Here is a 12,932-nt window from a genome sequence, read left to right as displayed (position 1 = left end):
CCAGTTTCTCAATAGCTCTCTGGTGGACTCACTCACTTGAAATAGAAGCACTTTTTTTGTCCACCTCCATGAGTAGAAATGATATCTCAACATAATAAAAACTACTTACCAAAGAGATTTTTGCTAACAACCTCTCTCACTTCTATATTAATTGTAAACCTTTTGAAAAATAATTTTTAGATGCATGATTGAATAATCCTAATGTAATTAATTTTGTTTGCAAGTTAGAAACATCCCAAATTGTCTGAAACTCACTTTATCATGTAGGAATCTTTTCTCCTTAACTTGGGGGTCTCGTCCAAAACATTAAGCCCACAACACTCCCAATAAAATAGTCTATTAAAATACATATATTGGACATAAGTTGTTCTTATTTGGGAAGATAGTAAATTAATATATTTCCCTATTTTGTGTATTTATTGTAATAATATTTTCTTTTTCATGTGACTATTTCTGTAAGCTATTAATTTTCATAAAAGCTTTTAAAATCAATTTTTATTTGACTTTCAATTCTAGATAATTTCACTGATTATAAAGTTTTCTTTGTGATCTACTCAATTTTATTTGATGTACGATTCTACCACTGATATAATAATTAGAACTAATGTTCCTATTCTGAAATAGGTTAAATATTATGTCTATTTTTTCCTAAATTTAAATAGTTACAACAGGCAACTATTTAACTTTTCTTCAAACAGTTTTTCAAAATAAAAACATAAAATATTTCTAACATCCCTTAAGGATTTGTAGTGTTATGTTTTCCATAAGACATGTTTTCTGTATAGTCAGTTTTTCTAGTAGACTGTCTCTGGATCTTTATGACAATTCTATACTGTTCTGTTACTGTAGGTTAATAATAGTATATGCTATCTTAAAACCGTCTGTACAATTACAAAGGAATACTTTATCAACACTACATAATTCTAAATTAAAACGCTTCCAGCATTCATTCTTTTATCTTTGGGAACACTGAAAATGGACTGAATGCACTGAAAATGCCATTATAAATAAGACAGTTGAACAACATGCTTAAGTAGGGTGAAGAAAATGATATGCTTTATCTTAATATCCTTTGAAAATTAAAACTGAAATTTCTAACATGTACAAAATTTTATTTTAAAGTAAAATGTTAAAAGGAATATATATGTATATGTGCATATAAATGTATTCAAATTAGTATATACATAAATACATCTTAAACTTATAATTTTAAAATTTAATGAAATACACTTTACTTTTTAAATACCATTTTTATTGAAATCTAAAGCACAAAAAAATGCTATGGACTGAATGTATGTTCCCCCCCACAAAATTCATGTAAGTTTAATGCTCAATATAATGCTATTTGGATGTGAGGTTTTTGGAAGGTATTTAATTCTTCAGAATAGAGCCTTCATGAATGGGATTTATGACCTTATAGCAAGAGACAGGGGAGAGATTGTTTCTTCTCTCTCTCTGCCATGTATGGACACAAGAATATGAATTTTCACAAACCAAAAAGACAGCCCTCATCAGACACCAGATTTGTTGATGGCTGCATCTTGAATTTCCCAGGTTAGAACTGTAGGAAGTAATTCTCTGTTGTTTAAATCACATAGTATATGATAATTTGCTCTAGCAGCCTTGACTGACCAAGATAGAAAAACTTTCCCTTCTGGTCATGGTAGAGTAATAGTAACCATATTTACTCTCCTGTGTGAAAGGAATTTTTAGAGAAACAGTTTAAGACAATGGACATCAGGCAACCAAAACAGAGGTCAGGGCACTAACACTGCCCAAGCTCACTGTGGTGAGAGAGTGTTTCCAGGCTATGTGAAAAGACTGGAGGAGCAGGGTGAGATGGAAAGGGAGGCTTCAGATCTAACCTCATGGCCTACATCAGTTGAGCAGATAAAGCTGAGTCTGTGGAGACCAGGCACTTAGAGTTAAGACAGAATATCAGAGAGAAGATAAAGATTCCTGAATATGGAGTGCCCTCCTCTGGTATTAATCAGAGACTGATCAGTGCATTCTTGTGAGGAAATGACCTGAAGCCAAGAAATGAAGGATCAGGAAGTACCAAAGAGCCCAGTGCATAGTTCTCACACAGAGAAGAGGATAGTGCCTATTACCACCAAAATAATGGAAAAACTCATAATTCTTGTGACATTAGATGGGATTCTCAAGAAGGTCTTACCTTAGTAGTGAGGAATCATTATTCCTAGACTGTTAGTCTTACCTAACAAATCATGAAGGCACGACCCAAAAAGATCAACCTGTTTCCATGCAACTTATCTGTATCACAGAATGAAGTTTAATAATATTTCTAAATAAATAAGGATCACCATTATTCAACAACATAGAGTTCACAATGTCTGGCATCCACATAAAGATTACCTAGCATGCAAAAAAGCGGGAATACATGCTCCGTAATGAAGAGGCTATTAATCCATTGATACAAATCCAGAACTGACTCAGATGTTAGATTTGTAAACAAGGATATTATAACAATTGTTAGACCTGTATTCCGTATGTTTTTCAAAAAATTAATTAATGCCGTTGAAGTACAAAAACCCAAATTAAATGTCCAGAAGTAAAACTATGATCTCTGAAATAACTACATTGGTTGGAATTAATGGCAGATTAGATATTGCAGAAGAAAAAAAACTTCAACTGAAGAAGGAAATGAAAAGTATATAAATGAAACACAGAAAGAAATTAAAAATTCAACAAATATAGTGAGCTGCAGAGCAACTTCATGTGACCTAATATGAGTAATTGGAGTCTTTACTGGAGAGGAGGAAGGCTTGTTCTATGGCAGTGATAAAGGTCATGAAAGAGAGGAAAGAAGCTGTTGTGGGGAAAAAAAACTGAACTTGACGCTAGACAGTTGTGGAAGAAGACTTTGACGCTTAATTATAATCTAATCAGTAGAAATATTATAACCTCAAGCATATTCCAGATTTAAGTTGAATCGGAGAAAGGGAAAATCCAGCATCTAATCATTTAAACAACTAAAAGGATTGTGGGATTAGAAGTTCATGTGGATGTTGTCTGGATCTTCAGAGTTCAATTATTTCAGTCTCTCAGTAATTCAGAATGATTTATTTGCAAATCAAACTGTTTAGATGTATGATAAAATGACCCAGACAAAATTCAACATCATTTGGAAAACAATTATTCCCAGGGATATTAAGATTGTATTCTCCCATTATTGACTTAACTTCTGATTGCTACTCTAATTTTCGCATCTGGCTATATGCACCTGAATATTACTAATCACGGCCAGAAAGATTTAAATTTATCAAATATGATTTTTTTCAGATATTATACCCAAATTATCTGTTATAGTTACATAGTTTTTCTTTAAATATTTATAATTTCATCAGAAAAATAAGAAATAATCACAGGTAACAGCCCAAATTGCAAAAACTCACATCTTTTTTTAGTTGAAAGATAGAAAGTAAATTCACTTGTACAATATTATAGATTTGTCTAACAAGTATATATTTTATTTTTTTTTTTTTTTTTTGAGGATCTCATCTGTCACCAGCCTTGAGCCTGCAAGCTCCGCCGCCCGGGTTCACGCCATTCTCCTGCCTCAGCCTCCCTAGTAGCTGGGACTACAGGTGCCCGCCACCACGCCCGGCTAATTTTTTTGTATTTTTAGTAGAGACGGGGTTTCATTGTGTTAGCCAGGATGGTCTCGATCTCCTGACTTCATGATCCGCCCACCTCGGCCTCCCAAAGTGCTGGGATTACAGGCATGAGTCACCGCGCCCGGCCAAGAAGTATATTTTCTATACATGGTGAACATCATGACTATACATTCTAAGGGAAATAATAATACCTACAGTTTGCTGAGTACCAGGCTCCTTGATAAATGTTTAATATGTAGTTATCATAACAAATAAAAACATTGGTAGAAAATATTTTTCTAAATTAATACAGATAAGTTAGAAAACGGCTGAGTATATTTTCAGTGTATACATAACTTCAAGTATTGCTTATTCTATAAAATAGTGCTGCTATAATGTGCATCTATATCTGAAACTCCACTTTAAAAACATGAATATAATTGATATTTATATTAATAACCTTATAATTATAAATTTATCTTAGAATTTTGGTGAATTATTATAAATTCAATGTATATTTCTTGAGTTTTTATGAGTGATCTTGAAAAAACCTAGAAGTGCTAACCATAATACCTTGACTAATCAATCTTTACTGGTTTCATTTCTCAAGAATTTTCTCTTTGTCTCCACTCTGTCTCACACACACACGCATATATATTTACAAAAAAATTTAAAACTTTATATGTCTATCATGGAAATATCTTCTAGGTTAGAAATTTTGAATGCATCATTATTTTTAACAATTATGCACTACTTCTTATATTACCATATCATGATTTATTTAGCCATCTCCCAATGGTTGCAGATTTAAATATCCTTGTATTTCAGTATTAGAAACAGCTCTGAGATGAACATAACATACCACAGATACTTTTCACCAGTTCTGCTATTCATCTGGTGTGTATGTCACTGTTGTCTACATTCAGGTCCAATTTCTTTTTTATTGATAGTCTGATAGCCTTTCAGAAATCTAGTTTGATGGTCACTCCCATCAACAGGGAGAGCACAATTAGACATGTGGTTTGGAAGGGTGATCTTCAACAACTTGGAAGTTGGTTTAAAGTGAGGAAAGTGTAGAAAAGTGTTAATTTCAAAATAATCCTAAAAAGAGATGATAACACGTATTAAAGCAGTGACAACAATATGGACAGGAGCAAAGAATTAGGCATTTTCTGACATGGAAAAGAGTTTCCCTAGATTAAGATCTCCTTGAAGATGGGGACTATAGCTTGCCCTTCCCCATTCCAAGTGCTTATTGTAGTTACTGGCACATAGTATGGGATAAACAAAGAAGCAAAACAAAATATAATGGAATGAATGAAAAGAGTATTTATAGAAATGAATGCCTATGTTGTGTGGATACTGAATGAGAGTAAGAAAACAAAGATGACTGTCTTTTTTTCTTTCTTTGTCTCTGTTGTGAAAATAAATGCCATGCTCACCTTTTATTTCCACTTTGACTGGCATTAAAAATTATAGAATTTATGCATGGCAACCCCTCCTAAGGATTCTCCTCTGTTCTTCAAATCATCACCCCAGGGGAACATTAATTTATTCTCTTCTAAATAATCATAAACCTGTACTGTTAATTTGTATTCTATGTTATGACTTATTTTATTTCCTCTACTTGATGGTGATGTACTTGACAAGTAAAATGTTTTGTTCAAATATAAGTCTTCTATATTGCCTAATGTAATACTTTGCATACTATATGTTTAAATGTATAAATGAAAATAATTTTGTGTAACTGTATTCTGTATACTAGCAGAGTTATTACTGATTTTTGTTATTTTTGAAGAAATGAATATTGTTTACTTTCAATTTCATCCTATTATATTTTGTGCATCAGGGAATTGTGTTTCCCCAACATCCACCTGCTGTTTGATTTATGGCATATTGAGTGACCTTAAGACTTTTCACAATCTGTGCTCAGACACCCCTGTAATCAACTAACCAATCAATCTTATTTAGAAGGTAGACTAGTAATAATAGAGTGTGTGAGAGCAATGACAAGGAATAAAAATGTATAAAAGGAAAAACATTCTGTGTGCTTCCAACATGTTTCCTGTTACTAAACATTCATTTCTCAATTTAGCCGCAGATATCTTACTGAAGATTTTGTGCATTTCACTCTGGAAGTAAAGCAGAATAATACTTTCCCTAACAGAATTAGAAGTCTATATGCTAACTTTGCAGACTAGCACAGAACATCTCATACAAATAATTTACATCTTCTTAAAATCATGTAAAATTTATCTTGTTAACTTTGACTTTTGAGAATTATTTTAGATCCAAGTGAAATACAGTATTAAAATAATTTTCATCTTATCAATGAAGTGTTTTATAAAAAGAGCCAGAAATCTTGATCTTTGGATGGAACTATGAACTCTGTAATCACAAGCTCTGTTATTTTACTAAGCATAGGGCCATGGACAAGTTATTTAGCCTCCTTTTGAGGCAGTTTTCAAAATTCTATTAATAGATAAATTAATAGTAATGAAGAGTGCAGTTATAAGATTTAAAAGGAATAAAATAGGTGATGTTCTGACACTGTCACATAGTAAGTAATAAATACATATAAGCTTTTGCATTTATTAGTATTACTGGGTTAAGGATTCTTGAAACAGTCTCCAATCCACTTCAGATTATATAGATACATATCTTCTCTGTACTCTCCCACTGCTTGTCATATTGCGAAATCTGTTCATCTTAGAGCAATTGCACCCCAAATGTGGCCTTTATTACAGAAATTGCAATAATTAACTATAGCTCTTATCTGAGAATGTCTTAATAGCATATAGGAAATAAATAATTAAACCATTGCAGATTCTTCCCAGGGAGAGAACTATCTTGTTTAGAAAAATGTCTGCTGGATATGGGTGAATATAGAAACAGCATCCTCTAGGTGTGGTTTGAATGCGCTGGAATGAGCAGTGAGTCTAGAAGAAGGGAGTAGCAGCAAAAGAGAAAAGCAAGCCTACAGGAATCTTCTGTGGAAATAGATGACCGAGGAATTTTTTAAGAGTGGAGAACATATCATATGTTTTCCTTTTTATTGATAAACTATAGCTTGTATTTTCTCTCAAATCTAAAGTTATACTAAAAGAACATTGCTCAGTATTTTTAATCTTGGAAGTGGAGATATAATTTTATATTTGTGTAAACACGAAGCATAGAGAAGGCTGTAGGCATTATTGCAAGTGCCATCATTAACACAATAGGAACAAGAAATTGCAGAGAGGGGATTTTAAAAATAAAAATAAAATGTGGCTGGGTCTGGGGGCTCATGCCTGTAATCCCAGAATTCTGGGAAGCCTAGGCGGCCACATTATTTAAGCTCAGGAGATGAAGACCAACTGAACCCCCGTCTCTACAAAAAATACAAAAATTACTCTGGCCTGGTAGGATGTACCTGTAGTCCCAACTACTTGAGAAGCTGAGGTTGGAGGATCATCTGAGCCCAGGAGGTCAAGGCTGCAGTGAGCTGTGATTACATCACTGCACTCCAGCCTGGGCAACAGAAGGAGACCCTGTCTCAAAAACAAAAAATGAAATAAATAAAAAATGTAAGCCACTAGTAGACATTCTGTATCATGTATTAGATTTTTCACAGGATATAGATAGGAATTCAAGCCAATTTTATTTAAGTTGAATGTCACAGTGACACCAGACCATATGTCTTCTTAACAGCATATTAATTTAGAGAATATTGTATTATACATAAGTATTGTTTTTTATTTTCTATTGATTTATTGATTTAATATTTATTATTTTAATACTTATTGATTTAATATTTATTATTTTAATACTTATTGATTTAATATTTGTAATTGACCTAATATTTTGGGATTTATTTAATATTTATTATTTTGTTATTGATTTAATTAGTAGTATTCTAGTAGACAGAGATTATTATAATACATATATTTTATATCTTTCTGAGAAGGCTGAGAATGTTGCATAGCTGCTCATTTTCCCTTCTGGGATATGTATTTTGTATCTTCTTGGTGATAATCATACTAACACAATTTGAAAGATTTTTTTCCCCCAGAGGCAATATAATCTGTAGAATAGTGAACTGGATGATATAGCAGATACTTTATTTTAGGGGTTACTCTTTCCCCAGTTCAATTGTATAGCTGTACTATGAAGAGTCATATTTGGAAAACCAGCATGTTCCCTCGCTACAGTTGTTCCACAGGAGTACTATCAAGAGCTGAGCTGAACTGAGAGAGCTGAGCTGCCAGGTGTTGGGGTAGGCAATTGAAACAATGAGACACAATAAAAGTAACCATCAAGGCTTAATCACTTACTGTGAGGGTGTAACTAGGGGGCTGAACCTAGAGGAAGCACCAGCTCCTTGACTGTTCCATTTTTCCCATAGAATAGCACTGGGTAGAGGTCAAATGGATGAGCACAGATGAGGGAGGCCTCTTACTGCAGAGGGAGCTGCAAGTAAAAGATTTTTGTCATTAGATGGACTCAGGAAATGGTGGTAGAGAGAGGGAGAAGGGCTAAGAGTGGAAAAATATTTAGTATTGAGTCTAAGTGGAACAAAGCATCTCAAGAATCTTCCATAAAGAAAACCTCTCAATGGAGGCCCCTTTGGTAGGAGTACATACAGATGTGCAAAACAGCATGGCCAGCAAAAGGGACCTGAGTCCCTGCCTGTAACTCTCTTCAGACATTGCAATGCCTTAGCTGTGCATCATGTTCAGTGTAGATCACATTTTTCCTGCGAAACATAGCCAGGTAAAACCTTTGTGGTTGCCATAGGCCAGGAGCTAGAATCCTCAGATATGATCCAGACTGGGTCTGTTACCTACCCTTATGCAGATCCCAAACGTCTGTCCTTAGTCATTGGGTCCATAGTAGGATACTTGCTCTCATGAGAAGATAAATTCTATTTAGTCTGAAGTGGTAAACAGAATCACTAGATGTGGAGCTTTTGAAAAAAAAAATGCCTATTTCCCCCATATACACAAAAATAAGCAAAAATAGATGGTTACCAATAATAAAGAAAATAAAGCAAATGCAGTAAAGTGGCAAGGAGTGAAAAATGAAAAGAGCTCCAATGTCATATGAGAGCTTGGGTCAGCATCGCTTCTCGGCCTTTTGGCTAAGATCAAGTGAGAGCTTGGGTCTAATTAATTCTTGAGGTCCTGATGGACTTCTGTGCTTCAATCTCCATATATATTTCTTGTTGTTATCCTCTACTTTGTTTGAATTAGCTAAACTGCTTCTGTTATTCGAAACCAAGAGTGGCAGAAAACACAAATGCCCAGATAGAGAACCAAAACAGAAATATGCTGTTTGAAATTTTTGAAACATACACAGTCACTTCTGGTTAATTTTCTCTAATAGAGGCTTATTACTTGGCAAAGCAATTTATTATACATATCAATTGAATCAATAGATTTTTTAAAACTCATATTTGTCTTCTGAAATGTTTGTCCTGTATAGCTTCATTCGGTCCTCTGAATGGAGGTAAAATCAAATAATAAGGTTTCTATATTGAGACGGATTAATAATCTTAAAAAATAGGTTTAATAAGCTTTCATCAATTTACTTGAGATCCTTAATATGGTAGCATATCAAGTCAGTAAATAAATATTTAAATTTTGGTTCTCTCCCCTTCCAACCCCAACCTTTGTGTATTTTAGAAATACTGCATGATAATTAATTGAGCATAATATTTGCAGAACAGTAACAGGCAAAGTAATATGAATTGGAAGTCTGTTAGAAAGAAGAGTCTGCCCATAAAGATGACTGTAGAATTGCATGCAGATAGTGGGAAGTCTCTTTAACTGAATGGGTGAATAATAATTTCATCAGTGGAGAAAGAGTGGATGAAAAGATATTTTGTATAGATTTGTATAGAGAATATTTAAAAATAACAGAACCCTAGTTTGATTAATGAGCTGGTAGATATAGTTCTGTGAAGGGCAGAATGCTACAAATGCTCTTGATTTTATGATTCTGGAGTGGCAGACACTTTGGAAATTTTCCATGTATGAGAAGTAAAGCATGATTTGGCAATCCAATGTAGGACAATTTTTTAGCTGAGTCCTACAGAATTAATTATTTTGTAAAAAACTTGAGAAACTGAAACCTACCAACACAACAGAGGAAAAATATTGCCTCTTGAGTCTATGTAATATAAATTTTCAAAAATAATACCCAATAGTGGTGATAAGCAATAGCAGCAATATATTGATTGGATCTAACTCTTTTCTCCATTGTGTGTGGAATCTAGGTAGATGCTCTCCTTGAGATCTGTATGGCTCCTTGAGAAGTCAGAGGATGGTAGAAGTCATCAAAGGTAGATTTCATTGTTGTTTTTTTTTCCTTACCTTTTAATCTTGAAATATTTATAAACACACGAGAAATTTCAAATGTAGGACATAGAGTACTCTGTGCCTTTCGCCCAAATTTCCTCAGTGGTGATAATTTATGTAGCTGTAGAACAATATTAATTCCAGAAAACTGGTTTCAGTACATAACTGTTAACTAGATTATAGATCTTGCTAAGTTTTCTTTTCCATTTTTGTTTATTTATTTATTACCATTTTAACATGTATTCTTGTGTCTGTATTTGTGCATATGGGTACACAGTTCTATGCAATTCATCTATCACTCTGTCATCTAACAAGTACACATTTGTTGTAGTTGTTATCTTTACAACAAAAAATAAAAGTATTGAACTCTTCCATCATCACAAGTGACCTCCCTCATGTTATGCCTTTCTATTCACAAGCCCATGCCTACCTGCCTCTTGAGAACCACATATCTGTTATCAACCACTATCCTATAGTTTCAACAATGCTGTATCATGCTTTGTAAACAAAACAATACAGAACTTAAACTTCAGAAATTGACCTCTTTCACAAATAATAATTATATAGAAATCCACCTAGGTAGTTTCATTTGTCAATATTTGCTTCCTTTTTTTGCTAAGTAAAATGCATGACATAGATGTAACATAGATGTACATCTGTTAGATGTAACATAGATATACATAGATGTAACACAGATGTAACATTTGCCCAATGATAGACATTTGGATACTTCCAAGTTTTGAGTATTACCAAAAAAAAAAAAAAAAAAAAAAATGGCTGCTATGGACACTGATGTACAGGTTTTAATATGAATGTTGTTTTCAATTAGTTGCCTACGAGTGTGATTGCTAAATTGTATGTTTGGATATGTATAATTTTATAAGAAACTGCAAAATTACTTTTCAGAGTGGCTGTACCATTTTATATTCCCACCAGCAATGTATGAAAGGTCTAGTTCTTCACATTCTCAGAAGCATTTGGTTTTGTCACTATTTTTTTTTAATTTTAGCTGTTCTAATGTCTGTAGTGGTGTCTCATTGTAGCATTAATTTGTATATTCTTAATAGTGAATTATATTGAACAAATTTTTATATGCTTATTTCCTAACATATCTCTTCTTTGGTGAAATGTTGACGTATATTTTGCTGATTTTCTAATGGAATTTTTGTTACCTCTTGACTTTTTGAGAGTTCTTTATAGATTCTATATATAAGAGTTTAATCAGGTATGTGATTTACAAATGTTTTGCCTTTGTCCATAGTCATATTTTTGTCTTTAATGCCTCTAACAATGATATTTCCTTTAATAAAGCAGAGGTTTTTTTGAATAATTTATAGAAAAAGAGAAAACAGATATGGCTATATTTGCATGTTGAGTTTGTGGAGCTCTTTAGATAAGTAACATAATCATTACTGAATGTATTATATTGATGAAAAATACATTCCAATTTTCAAATAATTGATTTAGACAACACTATTTAGAATACAACCTACACATAAGCAGGAGGCTTGCATTTAAGTGAACTAAATTGGAACAAAAACTGTGATTCCTTTTTTTTCCTAAACACAAATATTTTGACTTTTTTTTCACTCTTTGAATCAATTAAAATGAAAAGAAGTTTCCATATATATGTTTTTCTGAGCCAGTATTTTGACATTTGTATGTAATATTCAACTAGAAATATCCCAAAACTTCTACTGAGATTAAAATCCAATAATATTGTTGATTTCCTTGTAAGAAATACTTAATTTTTTTCCATTTTAATTTAGTTTTAATGACAGTGCATTTCTTAGTTTCTAATAATGAAAAACTGGCGTATTCACCTAAGATAATTTAGAAATATAAGATATTACCTGATATGGTTTGGCTGTGTCACCCAAATATCATCTTGAAATGTAGCTCCCATAATTCCCATGTATTGTGGGAGGGAACTGGTGGGAGAGAATTGAATCGTGAGAATGATCTCCCCCATACTGTTCTCATGGTAGTGAATAAGTCTCATGAGATCTGATGGTTTTATAAGGGGTTTCCCGTTTTGCTTGGCTCTCATTCTCTCTTGTCTGCTGCCATTTAAGACATGTCTTTCGCTTTTCACCATGATTGTAAGGTACCCCCAGCCACATGGAATTCTGAGTCCATTGAACCTCTCTTTCTTTATAAATTACCCAGACTTGGATATGTCTTTATTAAGAGTGTGAAAATGGACTAATATAGTAAATTGGTACTGGGAGAGGGGCACTGCTGTAAAGATACCTGAAAATGTGGAAATGACTTTGGAACTGGGTAACAGGCAGAGGTTGGAACAGTTTGGAGGGCTCAGAAGAAGACAGGAAAATGTGGAAAAGTTGGGAACTTCCTAGACACTTGTTGAATGGCTTTAACCAAAATGCTGATAATTATATGGACAAGGAAATCCAGGCTGAGGTTGTCTCAGACAGAGATGAGGAACTTGCTGGGAACTGAAGCAAAAGCGACTTTTGTTATGTTTTAGCAAAGAGACTGGCAGCATTTTGCCTCTGCCCTAGAGATTTGTGGAACTTTGAACTTGAGGGAGATGATTTAGGGTGTCTGGCAGAATAAATTTCTCAGTAGCAAAACACTGAAGAGGTAACTTGGGTGCTGTTAAAAGCATTCAGTTTTAAAAGGTTAACAGATCATAAAATTTGTAAAATTTACAGCCTGGCAATTTAATAGAAAAGAAAAACTCACTTTCTGAGGAGAAATTCAAGACAGCTGCAGAAATTTGCATAAGTAACCAGTATCCAAATGTTAATAACCAAGACAATGAGGAAAATGTCCCCAGGGCATGTCAGAGAACTTTGTGGCAGCCCCTCCCATCACAGGCCCAGAGGCCTATGAGGAAAAAATGGTTTTGTGTGCCGCCGCCCTGCTTTGTGCAGCCTAGGGACTTGGTGCCCTGCGTCCCAGCCATTCTAGCCATGACTAAAAGAGGCCATGGCTTCAGAGGATTCAAGCC

The sequence above is a fragment of the Hylobates moloch genome, unplaced genomic scaffold (genome assembly GCF_009828535.3).
Source record: "Hylobates moloch isolate HMO894 unplaced genomic scaffold, HMol_V3 SCAFFOLD_10, whole genome shotgun sequence".
In the NCBI taxonomy this organism is placed as follows: Eukaryota; Metazoa; Chordata; class Mammalia; order Primates; family Hylobatidae; genus Hylobates; species Hylobates moloch.
The sequence above is the reverse complement of the archived record's forward strand: the minus strand, read 5'-3'. Positions refer to the sequence as shown.